Genomic DNA, 23,957 nt, shown 5'->3' with positions numbered 1-23,957 from the left:
CCTTGGGATTCGTAAAAGGCTATTCTAATATATACTATTCTATTATTCAAGAGAGAATACCTAAGCTGAGTGCATGGAGTTTTAGGGTTTTACGTTTTTAGCTCTGTATTACTGTTCACGTGAATGCTTTTTCCTTTTTCTGCTTTCAATTGCAATTTCGTTTTTGTTCCTTTTTCTGCCTTTAGCTTCATTTATGTTTTCTACCTTTAGCTTCATTTACATTTTCTACCTTTAGCTTCATTTAAGTTTTCTGCTTTTGTTGAACTTATGGAAGGCTAAATTTCTAGTGTTGTTTCCCTCTGAGGATGAAGCGCAACTCTCTTTGAGGTTCTGTTTTTATTGTTGCTCTCCTATCGGTTTTCCCTTCACCAATTAACCCACATGCGTTCTGTTAATCTATACATGCTTTGTGTTTGATTAATTGCCTTTGTGCTTAAATTATGTTTGTGCTTAATGAACAAGGGGTTAATTGGTGTATGTGTTGCTTAATCACATAGTGACAACCCTAAGTTGATTTTCGCTTAGTAAATTAAATTAGGGTTGGATTAAGTGGTTAACTGCTAGGGGTGAAATCCTCATAACCTAGGATAAGAGAATGGCTTCTGAATCAGAGGAAACAACACGTTTTTAATACTATTAATTTTGTATTCCAATCTACTTGTTCTTTAATTCACAAAACAAACACCCCCCCAATTGTTACTGTTATAATGAAGCATATTATGAACATTTGGTTAGTCATTGCTCGTTGGGAAACGACCTAGGATTACTTCCTGGTTACTGCATTCTAATGTTTATTTGATTCGGGTACGGCCTCGATCAAGGATCAACCATGAATGCAATAGAGGCGGGCGAACTGCAAAGGCCTAAGCAAATGAAGGACGTAGCAACCTCTAGGAGGTTTATCCTTGAAGCCTTGCAAAAGGCGGGCATGGTTTCCCTCGATGGGCACAAATGGGACTCCTGTTTGACGCATCCGGGTGCATCACATGACATGGAAACATGTTTAAAAGCAGAGAAGCTGTTATAGCAACTGATGGACGAAGGCCGGTTCGAAATCAGTGAAGGGAACAAGGGAGAACAACACGTGTGTATGAAGTCAGTGAACAATGAAAGCCTTACTAAACCCAAGCTTTTGGTGATACACTTCACCAGGGATGCGGCCTCCCAGAAAACCCGAGGTTCTCGACCTATCTCGAGTAGCAAACCTGTCCCTTTCCCTTACCAAAGCGACATGGCAGTCCCATGGATATACGCCCCTCAAAAGCCAAGCGAAAGGAAAGAGGAGGCCACCAGCATTGACTTACTTTCCGCCAAAGTTACCAACATCACCGGCCTAAGTAGTGTGACCAATAGTGGTTGCGTCTTCGTAGCACCTAACCCATCGGTGAAACCCACAGATGTCAAAGGAAAAATGAAGGTGGTAATGGAGGAGACCAACAAAGTAGGCCCCTCTCTGGAGGAGGATGTTCCAGTCGGGAGATTCGCTGAGAAAAGAGGAGAATTCAGCGGAAAGAAGGTGTCCATGGAAGAGGTCGACGAGTTCCTCCGAATCATTCATCAGAGTGAGTTAAAAGTGATCGAGCAACTCAACAAAACCCCAGCTAGGGTTTCTCTATTAGAGCTACTCATGAGTTCCGAACCTCACTGAGTGTTCCTGGTTAAAGTTTTAAATAAGGCCCACATGGCCCAAGATATCTCTGTGGAAGGATTCGAGGGCATTGTTAACAATATTACGGCTAATAACTACCTCACCTTCACCGAGGAGGAGATCCTTGTCGAGGGGCGGGGGCACAATAGGGCCCTACATGTGCCTGTCAAGTGTATGGATCACATTGTGGCCAAGGTGCTCGTGGACAATGGCTCATCACTCAATGTAATGCCCAAGAGCACGTTGAGCAAACTAGCATTCAATGCCTCTCACCTGAGGCCGAGCTTCATGATAGTGTGGGCTTTTGACGGCACCTGCCGAAATGTTATAGGGGAGATTGACCTCCTAATCAAAATTGGACCCCACGCTTGCCAAGTCACATTCCAAGTAATGGATATCAATCCGACCTACAGCTGTCTGTTGGGTCGGCCATGGATTCACTCGGTTAGGGTGGTCCCTTCGACGCTTCATCAAAAGCTAAAGTTCATGGTGGATGGGCGTTTGGTCATCATTTCGGGGGAAGAGGATATTCTAGTAAGCTGCCCTTCTTCCATGCCATATGTTGAAGCTGCGAAAGAAGCTTTGGAGACAGCTTTTAGTCCTTTGAGGTAGTGAGCAACGCTTCTATGGAATCCTTCCCGATGCTGCCTCGCATGTCTGACGTTGCAATAATGGTAGCCCGTGTGATGTTAGGGCATGAATATGAACCCAAAATAGGCTTAGGGAAGAACAATGATGGTGTGGCCAGTTTGATTGAATTCAAGGAAAACCGTGGGAGGTTTGGGCTAAGCTATAAGCCCACACGTGCATGTTGGATCAAGTGGCCTCAGAATAATTAAGAAGGGGGGGTTGAATTAATTATTCCTAAACCTTTACTAATTAAAATTACTCTTCTAAGGATTTTACTAAATTGTTAAGAGAATGAGGAGTAGAAGACAAACTTAACAGAAAGTAAAAGTGGAAATTAAAATGCACAGCGGAAAGTAAAAGAGTAGGGAATAAGGAGACAAACACACAAGAGTTTTTATACTGGTTCGGCAACAACCCGTGCCTACATCCAGTCCCCAAGCGACGTGCGGTCCTTGAGATTTCTTTCAACCTTGTAAAAATCCTTTTACAAGCAAAGATCCACAAGGGATGTACCCTCCCTTGTTCTCTTTGAAACCCTAGTGGATGTACTCTCCACTAGAACTGATCCACAAAGGATGTACCCTCCAATGTGTTAAGACAAAGTTCTCAGGCAGTTAAACCTTTGAAACTTCGTGAATGGGGATACAAAAGAATTCTCAGGCGATTAGTCCCTTGAAATCTTTTGTATATGGGAAATGGAAGAATCAAAAGAATTCTCAGACTATGTCATTTTGAATTCTTTGACAAGGGAGAAGGGAGACACAAAAGAATTCAGGCGGTTAGTCCTTTGTTCTTTTGGAAATGGGAGAAGAGAGACACAAAAAGAATTCAGGCGGTTAGTCCTTGGCGAATTCTTTTTGGCAAAGGGAGAAGAGATGAAAAGAATGAATAGCACAAGTTTTCAAGTTTTAGAAAACCAGAAAACTTTGGAAAGCTTTTGGCACAAAGAAGAAGAAGTTCAAAGGGATTCAAGGCTTGTAAAGGATTGATTGAATAAGTGTTCAAGATGATTGAAAAATGCAAAACAAAGCCTTGCTTTTATAGACTCTTCAGGTCTGGTCAAGAGAACCATTTATAAGAGTTATGACTTTAAGAAAAACTTAAAACCAATTTGAAAAAGTCAAAAACCATTTGAAGAGTTACATCTTTTGATTTTATTCAGAAACAATCACTGGTAATCGATTACCAAATTAGTGTAATCGATTACACAAAGCTTTTATGTGAAAGGATGTGACTCTTCACATTTGAATTTGAATTTCAATGTTCAAAGGCATTGGTAATCGATTACCAAAACATTGTAATCAATTACAGCCTTTTCAAATTAATTGGAACGTTGGAAATTCAATTTGAAAACTTTTTCAAAACAATTTTGCTACTGGTAATCGATTACAGCAATCTGGTAATCGATTACCAGAGAGTAAAAACTCTTTGGTAAACATGTTTTGTGAAAAATCAATGTGCTACTAAGTTTTTGAAAAATCCTTTTCATACTTATCATGATTAAGTCTTCTCTTGATTCTTGAATCTTGAATCTTGAATCTTGATCTTGATTCTTGAAGCTTGATCCTTGAATCTTGATTCTTGAATTCATCCTTCTTCTTGAATCTTGAAGTGTTCTTCAACTTTTCCTCTTGAGTCTTGAATTTGTTCTTGATTTCTTCTTTAACATCTTGAACTCATCCCTTGATTGACCTTTGAGCTTTTTGTCATCACCTTTTGTTATCATCATTGTTATCATCAAAACATCTTTGAATCACTTTTGATTCACCATGAAGCTTTGCTTCTACAATGCCGATGTATGAAGAGGCACCCTAGAAAGAAGAAGTAGGGGCATGGGCCAGCAACAAAGGCCGTAAGTGAATGAAGCCCCTCCATGCCACATCAACAAGAGTTTCGTGAGTGTGGGTTGGAGGTGTGAAGGGCAAGTCGCCATGATACATGATTAAGCCCGCCAAGAGTGTTCAAGCTTGGTACATTCGTGCCTTCCTAATTTCCAATTAGGAAACTAGCGAGTGGTTGAATGGCCTGAGGTTTCCGTGGTGGAGATAATGTAATTCTTTAGTTTTAACCCTACAGCTGGGCCTAGGCTTTAGGGTTTTTCTCCTTGTTAAGGCATTATGTCTTTTGCTATTAAGATATATAATACAAGATCTTTCCTTCATCTATTCTTGCATCTTCACCCATTCTCATTAATTTGCATTTTTTTCTTTTGTGATTAAATGGTACAGATCCAACGATGAGTCCTGTGGAGGTACTAATACCGAGGACCCTGACGTTGATTTTGAACAAGTAACGAATCGAATTGAGGTTGAAGAAGATGAAAATACGGGGTTTTCCCCAGAGATAGAAAGGATTGTCACTCAGGAAGACTTAGAGATAAAGCCGCACCAAGAAGAAATGGAAATCGTAAACTTGGGTGTTAGCAAGGAAAGGAAAAAGGTAAAGGTTGGTAGGGCATGACCATGATAGTCCTAGATGAATTGGTGGTTTTGTTACAAAACTAACAAGATATCTTCGCTTGGTTATACCAAGATATGCCTAGTTTAAACCCCAACATTGTGCAACACCGATTACCTCTAAACCCCGAGTATTCCCCGGTCAAGAAAATGCTACAAAGGATGAAGCCCGAGATGTCCTTAAAAATCAAAGAGGAAGTGAAAAAGCAGTTCAAAGCTGGCTTCTTGGCAGTGGCTCGATATCCTGAATGGGTGGCCAACATCGTGCCAGTCCCTAAATAGGATGGGAAGGTATGAATGTGTGTGGACTATCAGGACCTAAATCAAGCCAGTCTAAAGGATAACTTTCCTTTACCACACATTGATGTCCTTGTAGATAGCACAGCCAATTTCGCTTTGTTTTCCTTCATGGACGGATTCTCTGGTTACAATCAGATAAAGATGGTGCTGGAGGACATGGAGAAGACTATGTTCACCACCTTGTGGGTAACGTTCTGTTATAAGGTGATGTCCTTTGGGCTCAAGAACGTCGGGGCAACCTATTAATGGGCTATGGTGGCATTATTCCAATATATGATGCATAAGGAGATTGAAGTCTACGTGGATGATATGATTGCCAAATCTAGAACCAAGGAGGAACACCTCGTCAACTTGCAAAATTTGTTTGAACGACTACATAAGTACCAGCTAAGATTGAACCCCGCCAAGTGCACTTTCGGGGTCAAGTCAGAAAAGCTACTTGGCTTTGTTGTAAGTCAGAAGGGGATAAAATGGATCCCGACAAGGTGAAAGCCATGCTTGATATGCCTCAGCCATGGATGGAAAAGCAGGTCTAAGGTTTCTTGGGGCGTTTGAATTACATAGCAATGTTCATATCGCAGCTCACTACTACCTACAAGCTACTCTTCAAACTCTTACGCAAGAACCAGTCCGTTTGTTGGAACGATGACTATCAAGAGGCATTCGGAAGAATCAAGCAATGCCTTATGAATCCTCTTGTGCTTATGCCACCGATGCCCGGGAGACCTCTTATCTCGTACATGACGGTATTGGATGAATTGATGGGGTGCATGCTGGGGCAGCACGATGATTCCAGAAAGAGAGAACGGGTTGTCTATTACTTGAGTAAAAAGTTCACCGCCTATGAAATGAACTACTCTCTGTTGGAAAGGACACATTGTGCTTTGTTATGGGTGTCCCATCGTCTAAGGCAGTATATGTTTGTTGAAGCAAGCTTCATGATTGAATAAAGATTGAGTCATGAATCAAGATTGATTCAAGGTGTTTTGATGATAACAAAGATGATGACAAAAAGCCCAAAAGAATGATTTCAAGATTGAGTCAAGAACAATTCAAGAATCAAGAGAAATTTGATTTCAAGATTCAAGTTTCAAGAATCAAGAATCAAGAATAATCAAGATCAAGATTCAAGACTCAAGATTCAAGAATCAAGAAAAGACTCAATCAAGATAAGTACTAAAATGTTTTTCAAAACAATGTGTCATGAAGTTTTCACAAAAGCTTTTACCAAAGAGTTTTACTCTCTGGTAAACGATTACCAGTTTACTGTAATCGATTACCAGTAGCAAAATTTGTTTTCAAAAGCTTTCAAATTGAATTTACAACGTTCCAATTAATTTCAAAATGGTGTAATCGATTACAAGATTTTGGTAATCGATTACCAGTGTGTTTGAACGTTGAAATTCAAATTCAATTGTGAAGAGTCACATCCTTTCACAAAAATGCTTTGTGTAATCGATTACAATGATTTGGTAATCGATTACCAGTGATAAGTTTTGAATAAAAATCAAAAGATGTAACTCTTCCAATGGTTTTCAAGTTTTTCTAAAGGTTATAACTCTTCTAATGGTTTTCTTGACCAGACATGAAGAGTCTATAAAAGCAAGACCTTAACTTGCATTTTAAGAACAATTATTACAATCCTATACAACCTTTGAATCTCTTTGAACATCATCTTGAATTTCTTCTTCTTCTTCCTTTGCCAAAAGATTTCTAAAGTTTTCTGGTTTTCTAAACCTTGAAAACAAAAGTGTGCTATTCATCTTTTTCATTCCCTTCTCCCTTTGCCAAAAAGAATTCGCCAAGGACTAACCGCCTTGTGTCTCTCTTCTCCCTTTTCCAAAAGAACGAAGGACTAACTGCCTGAATTCTTTTGTGTCTCCCTTGAGGACTACCCTTGAGGACTATTCAACTTGCTCTGTACCACAATTTTTCACTAGCATTGCCTGTCCTGAAGTGTAAGCGTATAACATCACCTACCCACATTCTTTGATCCATCTGATACAAGGGAATTTATTTGAAGGATTACCCAATGAAGATCCCTATGCACACTTGGCAACATTTATAGAGATTTTCAATATTGTTAAGATTGTCGGTGTACCAGATAAAGCTATCAGACTCAGCCTTTTCTCATTTTCACTGGCAAGAGAGGCCAAGAGGTGGCAATAATCTTAAAACCTGGGAAGAAGTGGTGGAAAAATTTCTAAAGAAGTACTTTCCAGAATCTAAGATTGCTAAAGGGAAGGCAGCAATATCTTCATTTCATCTGTTCCCTGATGAATCTTTGAGTGAGGCATTGGAGAGATTCAGAGACTTACTGAGAAGAACTCCCACCCATGGATTCTCCGAGCCAATCCAACTGAATATGTTCATAGATTGGCTGAGACCACAAACCAAGCAATTACTAGATGCTTCTGCTGGGGGAAAAATAAAGCTGAAAACTCTAGAAGAAGCAATTGAGCTCATAGAGAACATGTCAGCCAATGATCATGCCATCCTGAGGGACAGAACCCATCAACCCATAAAGAAGAGCCTGTTGGAACTAACATCACATGACGCTTTGTTGGCACAGAACAAGTTGCTATCTAAGCAACATGAGATCCTAACGGAAACACTTGGTAAGCTGCCAACTAAACTGTCGATTAGACAACCTACACATTCTTTTGTTTTGCAGGTCACAGGTTGTACCATTTTTGGTGAAGCTCATGAGACAGGCCAATGCAATCCCACTGACGATAACACTCAAGAAATTCATTTCATGGGGAATCAGCAGAGGCAAGGGTACACTCAAGGAGGGTTTTCAGGCTTCCAGTAAGGTCCTTATAATCAACAAGGACAGTGGAGGACACACCTTGACAACCAGTTCAATAAAGACCAAGGTGGATCCTCGAACAGGCCAATTCAACAAGGGCCTAACATCTTTTAGAGGACAACTAAGTTGGAAGAGACCTTGACTCAGTTTATGCAGGTAACAATGTCGAATCATAAGAGTACTGAGTCAGCATTAAAGAACCTTGAAGTATAGATGAGACAACTGGCCAAGTAGATAGCTAACAAGTCATCAAACAACTTTGGAGCAAATACAGAAAATAATCCTAAGGAGGACTGCAAGGCTGTGATGACCAGGAGTAAAAGGTTTGTAGAAGCTAAGGATGAAGAAAATGTGTTAGACAAGGAACAAATGAGTGAAAAGACAGGTTTGAGGTTAAGAAATATGATGTGAAGGGTAAAAAGAATTAGGAAAAAGGGAAGAAAATAATGGTCTAGAATAAAGAGATGGAGGACCAAGAAAAAGAAAAAGAAAGCGAAAAAGAAATAAAAAATGAGAAAAATGAAAATGAAAAAAAATAAGGTTGCAAAGAAGAGTAGAATTGGAAAGGCTATGGAAGAAAGTGTGGAAGTACCATATCCTGTGGTGCCTTCCAAGAAAGAAAAAGATCGTCATTTGGCAAGGCTTTTGGATATTTTCAGGAAACTGGAAATAACCATGCCCTTAGGCGAAGCTCTGCAGCAGATGCCACTCTACTCTAAATTTTTGAAAGATATGTTGACAAGGAAGCATAGGTACATTCATCAGGAAAACATCATAATTGACGAAAATTGTAGTGTTGTAATCCAAAAGATCCTTCCACCTAAGCACAAAGATCCTGGGAGTGTAACCATTCCTTGTTCAATAGGAGAAGTCAATGTGAGAAAGACTCTGATTGATCTGGGAGCCAGCATTAATTTGATGCCACTCTCCATGTGTTGAAGACTGAGAGAGTTGGAGATTATGCCCACTCGAATGACTTTACAATTAGTTGACCGCTCCATTACCAAGCCCTATAGAGTCATTGAAGACGTGTTGGTCAGGGTAAAGCATTTTATCTTCCCAGCAGACTTTGTGGTCATGGATATCTCTGAAGATATTGACATCCCTGTAATCTTGGGAAGGGCGTTCATGTTGACCGCAAGCTGCATAGTTGACATGGGGAAGAGGAAGCTGGAGTTAGGTTTTGAAGACCAGAAAATTGATTTCGACTTGTTTGTGGAAGACAAGCCTGCTCCAAAACACAATGTTTGCTTGCAGGTAATGGGAGAAGATAAGAGGTTCTGAAGGTAAGAACCAAAACATGAGATTGCCCAGAGAGGTAAAAGCATCAAGCTAATGGCATTAAAGAAGCGCTTCCTAGGAGGCAACCCAGTGTAAATCTTTGTTGTGTTTGTTTTTATGCATTTGATCATTTTGGAACTTGATTTTTAATCTGAACATTGGAGCATATCAGCCTCCCTTTGAATGGTAAACTTAAGGGTTTTAATTTCTTGGGAAAGGACTAAGTTTTAACTTAGAAAAAAAAAATAGTCCTTTCGCTAAGCGCAAGCCTCGCGCTAAGCACATCTCTGTTCATGCGCTAAGCCGCGAGTCTTAGGCGCTTAGCGCTCAACCCTTGCATCTGAGGCTAATTTGGTCCGCTAAGATGGCCAAGGTTGAGCTAAGCTAACATCAATTCGAGTTGAATTAATTGAGGTCCATGACGCGATAAATACGACTAACTTTTGTGTATAAAACTTGTGTATATTGTATCAAACTTTCCCAATTTATGGTTGCTTTGTAATACTATAAGTACTTTTTGTTAAATATAGGCAATAGATAATTTATTCTTTTGTTTTGTGCGTTTAATAATCAATTTCTCTCAATTTCAGGTTAACTAGGCAACTTTGGCAAAGTGTTGTTTTTCACTCTTTCGCTAAGCCAAGCTGCTGGCTTAGCGAGAATTCGCTAAGTGCAACCTTCAGTGGCTAAGCACGAGGAAGAATCCAGAAGAAGATGAGCTATCAAGTTTGCTAAGCACACCGCTCCAGGTCATCAAGCGCACCGCTTCATCTCATCCGCTAAGCGAAATAAGCGCGCTAAGCCAAAATCCACTTATACGCGCTAAGCGATCCAGATCTGCACTAAGCACATGAGCACGAACAAGGCCACCTATTTAAGCCTGAAATCAGATTTGCAAAGGGAGTTTGGCACTTTTCTTGAGAAGCTCTGCATGCACGAAGGTTCTAAAGAGAGAAAGGTTCAAGTTGCAAAGAGTTCTGAGAGACTTTGTTTTGTGAAGATCTGCAGAGACGCGAGTTCGAAGCGGAAGCCATTCTAAGAGCTTGAGATGAGTTTGTGAGTGATTGTGAGATCCTAGAGGTGAAGGAGACATCCTCACCACTTGTGTTTTTGCAGTCTTTCATCTTGTTCTTCTCTTTGTTGTAAAGGAGGTTTCCAGACTATGGAAAGCTAAATCCTCTGTTGGATCTTCCCTGTAGGTACCTGATGTAAATATATTTCTATCTATGTAATGATGTTTTGTGTGTTCTTTGTGCTATCTGCTTTTCATTCCAATGTGCTTTTACCTTGATCATGTAGATGCATGCTTTGTTAGGGTCATTCAATAGTGGGAACTGGTCTGATTCTAAAGCCCTTGATAGTACGGGACTAAGTTGTTGTGCTATCACGAGGGATTGGGGTACAAGAACTTAGTTGTGTATGTGTGTCTTAATGCGGTCTTGGTTGAGTTTAGTTTTACAAGAGGAATCTGCGAACGAGGCTGGATCAGGACTAGGCTAGGCTATCATGAGGAATCGGGGTCTAGCAGTCCAGGAGACAACATAAGAACACATGAGCATTGTTAGATAGAGAACATCCTTTTTGGCATCAGGAACCAATGAGGAAGACCAACGCTTTCTCTACTTGTTTTTACACAGTATTTCTCTTGCGTGATTTTCTTTCTTTTTGCCTAGATAGTTTAAATACATGTTCATAACTACAGTCATATTTTCATACCAGACGCCTATTTATCGAAATAGCTTGCCAGATAACAGAAGTTCCCTGAGAGTTCGATACTCGGTTCTTACCGTTTTATACTACTTGTGCGATCTAGTATACTTGTCGGTTTCAAACATTGCACTGAGCCTGGCAAGAGACCTTAGCAAGCTGATCTCGCGCTTAGTGCACTGCTTCGATTCACGTTCTCTTCCATATTCCTTCTTCACACTAAGCGCACGGAAGCCGCACTTAGCGATGGATACGCGCTAAGCCCACTGAGTTCGCTTAACGCAACAATCACTTTGGCACTTCATGAAATTAGCTCCTTTTTACCTGAAATTGTACAGATTTTAACATTAAAACACAACAAATTTTATTTACAATTTAACCGAGGTTGTACCTGAATCAAATAAACATTAAAAATGTAGTATATAGGAAGTGATCCTAGGTCGTCTCCCAACGAGCAATGGTCAACCAAACATTCATAACAGATAGTAATAAAACAGTAACGAATTGGGGGGGGGGGTTGTTTGTTTTTGTAAATTAAACAACAAGAAAATTTGAATTAGAAAATAACAGAATTAAAACATGTTGTTTCCCCTTGATTCACAAACAAGTCTCTTATCCTAGGTTACAAGAATTTATCCTTGATCAGTTCAACCACTTAATCCAACCCTAAATTAAATTACTAAGCGAAAATTAACATAAGGTTGTCATTATGTGATTAAGCAACACATACACCAATTAATCATGAATGAAAATGATCATTGAGCATGAAAGTAAATTAAGCGCAGAGACAATTAATCAGGCACTAAGCATGCATGGATTAATAGCAACAAATACAGAGTAATTGGTGAAGATGAAAAACTGATCAGAATTCAACAGTAATAACAAAACCTCAAAGAGAGTTATGCTTGATCCTCAAGAGAAAACAACTCTAGAGACTTAGCCTTCCATTAATCAACAGAAAATGAAATTGCAATTTGAAGGAGAAAGCAAAATTGCAAATTGAAGCAGAAATGAAATTGCAGAAAATGAATTTTATTCTACGTCTACAGTGCGCATAAACAACAATAAAAACTGGAATTGCAAAACCTAAAATTATTCTCTTCTCCCAAAAACTGTCTCCTCTCTCTAAAAACTCTCTAAACTAAAACCCTAGTGCTGTTATATAGGTCGTCAGCCCCAAAGCTTACAAATCTATTTTAAGTTCAAGCCCATAAACGAAATGAAATAAAATCTGGACAAGATAAGATGAGATTGGATGAAATAAAATCTAGACGAAATAAAATCGAGATGAAATAAAATCTGGATAAGATAAGATTTGATAAAATAAAATTGTCTGCTTTCTTCAAGTTCAAGCCCAATTCTGGATTGAAGCCCAATTGCTTATAATTATCCTGAAATTAAATTAAAAACACAAAATTAGTCAAGTAGGCCAATATGATAAAACTGCATAATTAATTTGACAACTAAGGCTAATCAGTAATTAAAATGGTGACAAAAAGGGTTAAGAAATAGGAGAAAATAATGACACATCAAATCCCCCCACACTTTGCCTTTTGCATTCATGGGAAAAATTAAAAAAAAAAACAAAACAAGGAACAAATCCAGAGACATTAAAGAGAAAAAAACAAACACAAAAACAATTACATATTTCTTAATGAATCCCAAGGAATGGGCAACATCCAACATGTAGAGAGTTAAATAATCAAGACAGTCATGAAAATCATCCAAGCATCTCAAACATGGCAAGATAGTCAATCAGCTCAAGAATGAAAAGTGATAAAGCCTCATAAGATATGCACTCTATCTCTCAAGTGTCTAGGCTACAGTTTACTCTCATAGCACCCATGAAAACAAACACCACATAGACTTGGCAAGACTCTAAAATTGACAATCACACCACAAACACATGCACATGAGGATTAAAAGGTCTTTTAAGGTTGTAATCGGGCCAAGGATAAGGTAAAGGAAAGTATGGGATAAGTAGCTAAAACCCAAAGGAATAGAGGAGCAATGGGGAATAAAAGGGAACTAAGAAAGAGTTGTAAACCCCAAAACCAAAATTAAAAATTAAGTTTAAAAAGTAAACCCAAAACAAAATCAAACAAGTCCTCAAACCAATCTAAGTCTTCAAATCAAGACCTCATTTATTCAACTTCATCCTTTTTTTTAAACGTGAATAGTAGCATTTGAAAGAATTTTAAAATAAAGCAATAATTAGGAAATATATGTATATACATCAAGCATGGCCAAAATACATCATCAAGCATGGCCAAAATACATCATCAAGCATGGCCAAGAAAAACATATCATCCAATGAAACATGCCCCCCCACACTTATTCCCAAAACAATTCCAAAGCTCCAAAATTCCTCAAGGGTAGGGTGAGATCATAGGTTTTCACTTAAGGCTTGTAATGAGCTTCAAAACAAAGAAAGGGGAACATAGGCTCAAAGGGGCTATCAAAGGAATTAATTCAAGGTAGGCTCATTTGGTAGAGGCTTATAAGAACAAAATCTCTAAATCATCTCCCAACATGCATGTGAAGCAAGAAGTATCAACAAGAGTCAAGCCAAGGCTATTGTGCAAACAATCAATGGGGCAAAACACACCGAATAAAATAGATGATGATGGCTCAAATTCTCACCAAGGGTAAATCTATCACTTCCAATTTTGAACTTTCAAAACTAACATGACATGCAGAGAAAAACAAGGATTTCAATTCACAAAATGCCAAGAAACTCCTATTTCAAAAACAATTACCCATTACATGTACATAACCTATAATTCAAAGAGAAACATGCAATGTTGTACACAAAACATAAAACCAAAATAACAAAATTATAAAACCAAAATAACAAAATTGAAATCCTTGTTTTTCTCTGCATGTCATGTTAGTTTTGAAAGTTCGAACATGCAATGTTGTACACAAAACATAAAACCAAAATAACAAAATTATAAAACCAAAATAACAAAATTAACCTAGAAAACCTAACAAAATTAAACTAGAAAAACCCAACAAAATTAAAGAACAATCTCCCCCCACACTTAAACAACACATTGTGCTCAATGTAGCACAATCACAAGATCAAGAGCAATCAAAACAATCAATAAATTTGGACAAGTGCAATAAAAGCAAAGAAGAAGATAGAAAAAGAAAACTCCCTGAGTCATGGTGGAAGAGAAGTAGGGTGAAGTAAGGAGGTTTCCTCCACCACTACATCCACTAAGGAGGGATTTGTGAGGAATGATTTCAGCCAATGTCCATTGACCTTGAAGCTCTTATTTGTGGATTCACTTTTGATCTCAACTGTACCATAAGGAAAAACATTAGTCACAACAAAAGGACCAATCCACTTTGACCTCAACTTACCACTCATGAGTCTGAGCCTAGAGTTATACAATAAAACTTTCTGTCCAACCACGAAGTCCTTCTTAGCTATCAGGCTGTCATGGAACTTAGTGTTCTCCTTGTAGAATTTGGAATTCTCATAGGCTTCTAAACGAATCTCATCTAGCTCACTTAGTTGTAACTTCCTTTCCTCTCCAGCCTGATCAATAGAGAAGTTGCAGGTCTTTACAGCCCAGTAGGCTCTGTGCTGTATCTCTACAGGAAGATGACATGCCTAAGACAACCCGATAAGGAGACATTCCTATGGGTGCTTTGTAAGCAGTCCTATGCGCCCAAAGAGCATCATCTAGCCTAGTGCTCCAATCTTTTATGTTCGGCTGCACAATCTTCTCCAAGATCCTTTTTATCTCCCTGTTTGAAATCTCATCCTACCCATTAGTTTGGAGGTGGTAAGGTGTTGAAATTTTGTGCACGACCCCATACTTTTTGAGCAAGGCATACATGGATCTGTTACAAAAATCGGTTCCTTGATCACTAACGATGGCTCTAGGGACTCCACACCTGCAAAACAAATTAGATCTAACAAAATCCACAAAAACCTTAGCATCGTTAGTTCTGGTGGCTTTGGCTTCCACCCATTTTGAAACATAATCAACAACAAGGAGAATATAAACAAAACCAAAAGAGACAGGGAACAGTCCCATAAAATCTATACCCCAGACATCAAACACCTCACAGAATAACATGGGTTGTTGAGGCATTTGCTGTCTCCATGAAAGTGAGCCGCTTGCTCTCTAACAAGGCTCACAAGTGCTACAAATTCTCCACGCATCCTTGAAGATGGTATGCCAATAGAAACCATAGTCAAGCACCTTGCGAGTTGTCCTCTGTATGCCAAGATGGCCACCTGGTGCGAAAGAATGACAAAATTGTAGGACCGAGTTGATCTCATGGTTTGGAATGCATCTCCTAATAACCTGGTCACTGCACAACTTCCACAAATAGGGGTCATCCCAAATATAATGCTTAGCATTGCTCTTAATTTTATCATTTTGAGCTCTAAATGCTAAGGGAGGAAAAACAAAAGCAACCAAATAATTCACAATATTAGCAAACGAAGGAGTGGGGAAGGAATCATAAATACTATATAGAATGTACAAATGGTCATCCAGAAAATCATCTCGAATGGGTGAGTCCTCAAATGCACGCTCAATCCTACTCAGGTGGTCAGCCACGAGGTTCTGTGCACCACTCCGATCACGGATTTCCAAATCAAACTCTTGGAGCCAAAACATCTACCTAATCAATCTAGGCTTTGATTCAACCTTCTTCAACAGGTACTTGAGAGCTGCATGGTCAGTATAAACAATAGCACGAGTACCAAGTAAATATGAACAAAATTTCTCAAGAGCAAAAACTATCGCTAATAGCTCATTCTCTGTGGTAGTGTAATTTGCTTGAGCAGCATCCAAAGTTCTGGAAGCGTAGTAGATCACCCGAGGCAGCTTATCAATCTTTTGAGCAAGGACAGCCCCCAATGCGTAATTGGATGCATCACACATTAGCTCAAATAGGGCTGGCCAATCAGGTGCCTGAATGATAGGGGTGGTAGTCACCGAATGCTTGAGGCAATCAAAAGCCTCTTTGCATCGGTCATCAAAATCAAACTCCACCTCCTTTTGCAGTAGATTGGATAGTGGAAAGGCCACTTTGCTAAAATCCTTGATAAAGCGCCTATAAAACCCTGCATGACCAAGAAAAGAACGAACCTCTCGCATGCAAGAAGGGCAAGGAAATTGTGAAATAACATCCATTTTTGCAGGGTCTACCTCTATGCCCCTACTGGAAATGATATGCCCTAAAACTATACCTTGTTCTACCACAAAGTGACATTTTTCAAAATTCAGCACAAGGTTAGTTTCAATGCATCTATTAAGAACTCTATCCAGACTATCCAAACATGCATCAAAAGAGGATCCATAAACACCTCTATGCAACTCTCTAAAAAGTCATTGAAAATGCTAAGCATACACCACTGGAAGGTACCAAGGGCGTTGCATAGACCAAAGGGCATCCTCCTATAGGCAAAAGTGCCAAAGGGACAGGTGAATGTGGTATTTTCTTGATCCTCGGGAGCAATATGAATTTGTAAGTAACCAGAAAAACCATCAAGAAAATAGTAATGAGACTTACCTGCCAAGCGCTCAAGCATTTGATCAATGAATGACAGGGGAAAATGATCTTTTCTGGTTACCTGGTTCAGCCTCCTATAATCAATGCAGACTCACCTGCTATTCTGCACTCTTGTGCGGATAAGCTCATCCCTCTCATTCTTAATCACTATGAGGCCTGTCTTCTTAGGAACCACTTGGACTGGACTCACCCACTGGATGTCAGAAATGGGGTTGATGATTCTAGCTTGTAAAAGCTTGGTTACTTCCTTTTTCACCACATCTAGAATGACGGGGTTGAGTCGCCGTTGTGGCTACCTCACTGGCTTAGCTCCATCCTCTAAATGTATCCTATGCATGCTGGTAGATGGGCTAATACCAGGAATGTCTGCTTAAGTCCATCCAATGGCCTTCTTGTGCTTCTTGAGCACTAGCAACAACTTCTCCTCTTGCTCAGCATCAAGGGAGGCAGAGATGATCACTAGAAATTTTTTCTTGTTCTCCAAGTAAGCATACTTGAGGGTTGCTGGTAAGGGCTTCAACTCTGGTGTGGGTGGTGGCTGAACAGTTGGAGGAACCAGGGTAGGAGAAGAAAAGGAAGGTTCCTCAGCCTGTACCTCATAAAGCAAGTTAGAAGTATATGTATTTCCTGCAACATGGTTAGTGCATTCTGACTCTAAAAAATCAACATCAAGAGGTACAACACCCAAAAAATCAGAACCAGACTCAAAGTCAAATTCACTCGTAGCATAAAAATCAGATGCAGGATCAAATTCAAACTCAGATTCAGATTCAATGCATAAGGAATGACAAGTATGCAGATCAGATAAAAATGGATGTTTCCTACCATGAAGAACAGAATCAAAATCAATCATATAATCATCAAAAATTTGATCAATTATCTCAACACGAAAAACAAAATGATCCTCAGATGGATATTTCATGGCATCAAGAATGTTAAAATGAACAACAATATCACCAAATTCCATAGATAATGTGCCAGCATAAACATCTATCTTGGTTCGGGCTATTTTCATAAATGGCCAGCCTAAAATAATTGGAACTGAACCATGGGAAAATCCCTCTTCCATATTAAGAACATAAAAATCAACAGGAAAAATAAGTTCACCTACCCGAACCAGCACATCCTCTATGAAACCTGCGGGGTAAGCAACACTTCTATTTGCCAAATGAATCACCACATATGTAGATTGTAAAGGTCCAGGAGATAATGAATTGAAAATGGATAGAGGCATGACACTAACTGATGCTCCTAGATCTAGCATGGCATTCTCAAATTTACTGTTCCCAATAATGCAAGGTATACAAAAAGTACCTGGATCCTTACATTTCTCAGGAATGTGAGGAACAAATTTACCTATCATTGCTGACACATTTCTGCCCATGCTAATCCTTTCATTGCCTTTGAGCTTCCTTTTGTGGGTGCACAACTCCTTTAGAAACTTGGCATATCTTGGAATCTGCTTGATAGCATCTAGTAGAGGTATGTTCACCTCTACTTTCCTGAAGGTCTCCAAGATCTTATTTTCCACTTCTTCCATCTTTTTGTTTGGAATTGCTCTAGGTGGGAATGGAAGAGGGATAGGAGGGTGCTTCAAGTCAGAACTACTCGAAGAAGGTCCACCTGCATGAAAATTTTTGTTAGCTCCCTCATGATCTGGAAGCTTTCTCTTTTTTGCAACTATCTCATCCTCTTTTTCAGGTGTAGAATGAAGCTTGATAGGTTCAGGTGCAGGTGTTGTTACTGGTGGAGGCACTTGAATTTGCTTGCCAGACCTCAAGGTGATGGCACTCACATTTTTTGGATTCTGCATAGTCTATGAAGGCAATTTGTCAGAATTTTGGGACTGAGCTTGGTTCAACTGAGTAGCCATCTGCCCCATCTGATTTGTCTGACTCTGAGAGGCTCTTGTCTCTTGTTGAAATTGCATATTCTGGATTGTCATTTGCCTTACTAACTCCTCTAAGGAAGGTTGAGAAGGGGCCTCAATTGCTTATTGTATTTGTTCTTGAATCTTTCCCAGTACTCATACAAGCTCTCTCCACTAAGTTGCTTGATGCCTGAAATGTCTTTTCTGATGGCAGTGGTACTAGATGCAGGGAAGAATTTCTCCAAGAACACCCTTTTAAGGTCATCCCACCTGAAAATGGACCTGGGAGCAAGGTAGTATAGCCAATCTTTTGCCACTCCCTCCAGAGAATGAGCAAAAGCCTTTAGAAAGATATGATCTTCCTGGACATTAGGGGGCTTCATGGTGGAACAAACAATATGGAACTCCATAAGATGCCTATGAGGATCTTCACCTACAAGACCATGAAACTTGGCCAGCAAATGTATTAGTCCAGTCTTGAATGCACAAGCTTTCATAAGTGAAATCAGGTGCAACCATCCACCTAAGAGTCCTCTCATGAGGTGGAGGTTGAGCCATGTTCTCATTATGAAAATTAGTAGTTGAATGCTCAAAATCAGAATATTCAGAATCACCAGCAACAAAATACTCAGAATGCTCAAAATGCACAGAATGATCAGGATGCACACTATGCCTAACTAATCTATGAAAGGTTCTATCTATTTCAGGATCAAAGGGTTGTAAATCACCTGGACTGCCCCTAGTCATGCACTATATGCAGCAAATAATGTGTTTCTCAACAAGCACCTAACAAGGGGGTAAAACTACAGCTATACTCAAACGATATCCAAATGAGCTGAAATTTTGCGAGGAACACCCTAAAATCATGAAAAGATAGCATAAAAAATTTCAAACAAAAATTCAAAGTCTAACTATGAAAACTACCTAAGCAAAGTTTGGAAAAGTAGGACAATAAAACTTGAAAAAAAAAACTTAGTAAACGGCTGATTTTTCGAGTTTGGGAGACCCCAAGCTGGTTTCCAGAGTATGGGAAATTTTTTTCTACCCCAAATGCATATATAATAATAGTCAGCCACACAAAATATGGCCGTTTTAATTTTTGCTAAAAACAAGTTCCCAAATTTTTTGTCTCTCTCAAATACTACCACACCAAGTGCTCATGGTATTTTTCACACAAAATATGGATCAAAAGAAACTACCAGACAAAAAATCAGCCAAAAATAACAACTCTAACTATCAAAACAAAAATCACCAATTAAATTGCAAAATCAGCCGCTAGTTCCTAGTCGCTAATCACTGTTCACAACAAAACACAAAACTGAAACAGTTGCTAAACAAGGAACACGACTGAAATGCAAAATAGAACGCTACTCAAAACAAAACAACACAAACTCACAACCTAAACGACAGAGCTACACACAAAACATATCCGAATCAAATAAACATTAAAAATGCAGTATCTAGGAAGTGATCCTAGGTCGTCTCCCAACGAGCAATGGTCAACCAAACATTCATAACAGATAGTAATAAGACAATAACGAATTGGGGGGGGGGGGTTGTTTGTTTTTGTAAATTTACAGCAACCAAATTTTAATTAGAAAATAACAGAATTAAAACATGTTGTTTCCTCTTGATTCACAAGCAAGTCTCTTATCCTAGGTTATGAGAATTTATCCTTAATCAGTTCAACCACTTAATCCAACCCTAAATTAAATTACTAAACAAAAATTAACATAAGGCTGTCATTATGTGATTAAGCAACACATACACCAATTAATCATGAACGAAAATGATCATTAAGCATGAACGTAAATTAAGCGCAGAGACAATTAATCAAGCACTAAGCATGCATGGATTAATAGCAACAAATACAAAGTAATTGGTGAAGAGGAAAAACTGATCAGAATTCAATAGTAATAACAAAACCTCAAAGAGTGTTGTGCTTGATCCTCAAGAGAAAACAATGCTGGAGACTTAGCCTTCCATTAATCAGCAGAAAACGAAATTGCAATTGGAAGCAGAAAGTGAAATTGCAGATTGAAGTAGAAACAAAATTGCAGAAAATGAATTTTATTCTACGTGAACAGTGCGCATGAACAACAATAAAAACTAGAATTGCAAAACCTACAATTATTCTCCTCTCCCAAAAACTGTCTCCTCTTTCTAAAAACTCTCTAAACTAAAACCCTGGTGCTATTATATAGGTCCTCAACCCCAAAGCTTACAAATCTATTTTAAGTTCAAGCCCATAAATGAAATAAAATAAAATCTGGACAAGATAAGATAAGATCGGATGAAATAAAATCTGGACGAAATAAAATCTAGATGAAATAAAATCTGGATAAGATAACATTTGATAAAATAAAAAATTGTCTGCTCTCTTCAAGTCCAAGCCCAATTCCGGATTCAAGCCCAATTGTTTATAATTCTCCTGAAATTAAATTAAAAACACAAAATTAGTCAAGTAGGCCCAAATGATAAAACTGCATAATTAATTTGATAATTAAGGCTAATCAATAATTAAAATGGTGACAAAGGGTTAAGAAATAGGAGCAAATAATGACACATCACAATTCCTACAAAAGAACTATAATTGGGGAAAACTAAACATATTTTGCAAAATTTTTTTATACAAAAGTTAGTCGTATAAGATGACTAACACGGTACATAGAGCATAAGGAGTATCCACAGGGGACTTCTGACAACGACAAGAAGACGTTGCAGAGGTTGGCAACTAGGTTCTTTCTAAGCGGAGGTATCCTGTACAAGCGACCTCATGATATGGTTTTGCTCCAACGTGTGGACGCTAAGGAAGCCGAGCGAATGCTCGTGGAGGTGCAGGAAGGATTTTTTGGACCCATGCTAATGGGCATGTCGTGGTCAGGAAGATTCTAAGTGCCGACTTTTACTGGCTCACCATGGAAAACGACTATTGCATCCATGTGAGAAGATGCCACAAGTGCCAGGCATTCGCTGACAATGTCAATGCTCTGCCCATGCCTTTGAACGTTTTGGCAGCGCCATGGCCCTTCTCTATGTAGGGAATAGATGTAATCGAAGCATCGAGCCCAGGGATTCGAATGGACATCGCTTCATCTTGGTCGTGATCGACTACTTCACCAAGTGGGTTGAAGCTGCTTCATACTCCAGCGTGACGAGAAGTGTAGTGGTTAGATTCATCAAAAAGGAGATAATCTGCTGATATGGGTTGCCCCAGAAAATTATCACGGACAACGCCATCAACCTGAATAACAATATGATGAAGGAAATGTGTAAGGATTTCAAGATCCAACACCATAATTCCACGCCTTACAGGCCCAAGATGAATGGGGCAGTTGAGGCTGCCAATAAGAACATCAAGAAGATAGTTCAGAAGATGATGGTGTCATACAAAGATTGGCACGAGATGCTCCCTTTCGCAGAGCATGGCTACCGAACCTCAGTGCACACATCAACTAGGGCAACTTCATTTTTGTTGGTATACAACATGGAAGTCGTACTGCCGTTCGAAGTAGATGTCCCCTATTTAAGGATTCTGGCAGAGTTCGGGTTGAAAGAGTCAGAGTGGGCCCAAGCACGCTTCGATCAGCTTAATCTCATAGAAGGCAAGATATTGGCAAAAAGGTGCACTAGCGCAAATTCAATGAAAGGGACCCTGTTCTGAAGAAAGAATCCCAAGTCCGAAAAGACGATAGGGGGAAGTGGGATCCAAACTATGAAGGGCCTTTTATCGTGAAAAAAGGCGTTCTTGGGAGGAGCACTGGTGCTTGCCAGCATGGACAATGAAGAGTTGCCTTCACCTATGAACACCGATATCATCAAACGATATTATGCTTAGCACTTGGCAGTTAGGAGAGTCAATACATGAATGTACTTTGAGGCTCCCTAAAATTTTCCAGTCCTTTGTAAGCTTTGATCACAACATTTAATAAATATCGGATTGATGGTTTGCATTTCAACCCTTGTGTTGTGTCTGTAATTGCTTTAAAATGCATGCTCTCAAACTATAGGGGTGTCATAAGCGTTTAAGTAAAATAGAACATAATAAACTTTTGTTTAAATTGTTACACTTGAACTTCCTGATCATGAGCATGCATGCATATGCATATTTATCATCCTGTGAGTCGAAGGACAGGAGAAGATTTGCATTGAGTGATGGTCAATACCATGTTGAATTCAAGACAAAGGTAAATCAAGGTAAGTGGTAGCATAGTCATATTTTACTGTGTGGAGCCATTTCCTGTTTTCAGAGACTTAGGGGCAGGTACGAGCAGGTGCCAGGCCTGTGTTCTGCAAATCATCATCCCGTGTCTAGCTCAAGACGTTAAAGAATCACTACTAGGAGGCATCCTTAGTACCTTTTAAATTTTTGCTCATTATTTATTCACCTATGTTTCTTAAGTCATAGTTGAGTACGCCTAGTTTCCTCATAATCCTATGAATTAAAATAAACAAGCGCAAATCGAGAAAGTAGTCAAATTTTGCAAAACAAATAATTAAATTAATTAATTAATGAAGAGTTAGCTCACCAGGGCGAGCACCCGCTGCACGAAAATGGTCATAAAGGGGGGGGGGGGAGGGGAAAGTTTTTTCACCCAAACATCTTCCCCCTCATATTCAAAGTGCCAAGAAGAAGGCTCACGGGATTTGCGATTTTCCAGCCCTAGATCACCATTTTTTGCATTTTTTGTTCCATTTGGCATTGTTTTTCACTCCCAACAAGTAAGTACATCATTTTGTGGTTCTCTAGCTTTCAATTGATGTATTTTAGTTCTCCAAATTGTATGTATTTGCTTGAATCCGAGAACCAATTCATCCATGAATTTGTGCTTGTTTTGTGGGATTGAGGGATTGTAGGCGATGGCCTTAGGCCTATGGTGCATCCTGAAGTGAATGGGCATGTCAGATTACCCCTATGCCCCACTTTTTCATGCCTAAAGGTGCGCCCACCAAGCGCTCGATGAAATGCCTCAATGGCGTTTGAGCATAATTCTATGAGTTTTGTTTGTGGGGCTAACTTACGCATAGGTGGCTGCCATTGTTGAGTCTAGGGACAGTTTGTAGAGGTTAGAGTAGGTGCCAAAAATAGGACTTAGGCCTAGGAACCCCAAGCTTTGATTTTGAATGCAAGAAGGCATGGAAAATGAGAGCATGTTGGTGAGGACTCCCCTTTTGGCCAGTGCTTTATTGGGCTGCACCATAATGTTTTCTTTGCACCTAGATGTTTGAAAATGATGTTCATCATGTACATATAGATGTAGAATAGGTAGCAAGAGGTAATACCTTCCAAATGAAGTGTACGCATGTTGAATAGGTAGCCAAGGTTTTGCAAAATGTGTATCTATGTTGAGTGTAGCACGAAACTGCATCTCAAATATGAACATATGACATGAAACGGCCTTGCAAAGTGTGAATGAGTAGTAAATTTTCTACCTTTCCCATGAATGTGTGATGTGAAATTGCTTTTCAAATAAATGTAAATATGTGTATAGCATGAAATTGGCTCTCAAGTGTGCATGTATATATGAATAAAATGTGAATGAAATGAAAAAATGCCACTCAAATGTGTTAATTTAGGTAGCAAAAATACCTTGTTAATTTAGGTAGCAAAAATGCCTTGTTAATTTAGGTAGCAAAAATACTTGAATATGTGTGTATGTAATTTTTGGTAGCAACTATCTTGGATATGCACGTATGTAATTTTTGGTAGCA

Source organism: Glycine max, chromosome 14, assembly GCF_000004515.6.
Source record: "Glycine max cultivar Williams 82 chromosome 14, Glycine_max_v4.0, whole genome shotgun sequence".
Classification (NCBI taxonomy): Eukaryota; Viridiplantae; Streptophyta; class Magnoliopsida; order Fabales; family Fabaceae; genus Glycine; species Glycine max.
The sequence above is the reverse complement of the archived record's forward strand: the minus strand, read 5'-3'. Positions refer to the sequence as shown.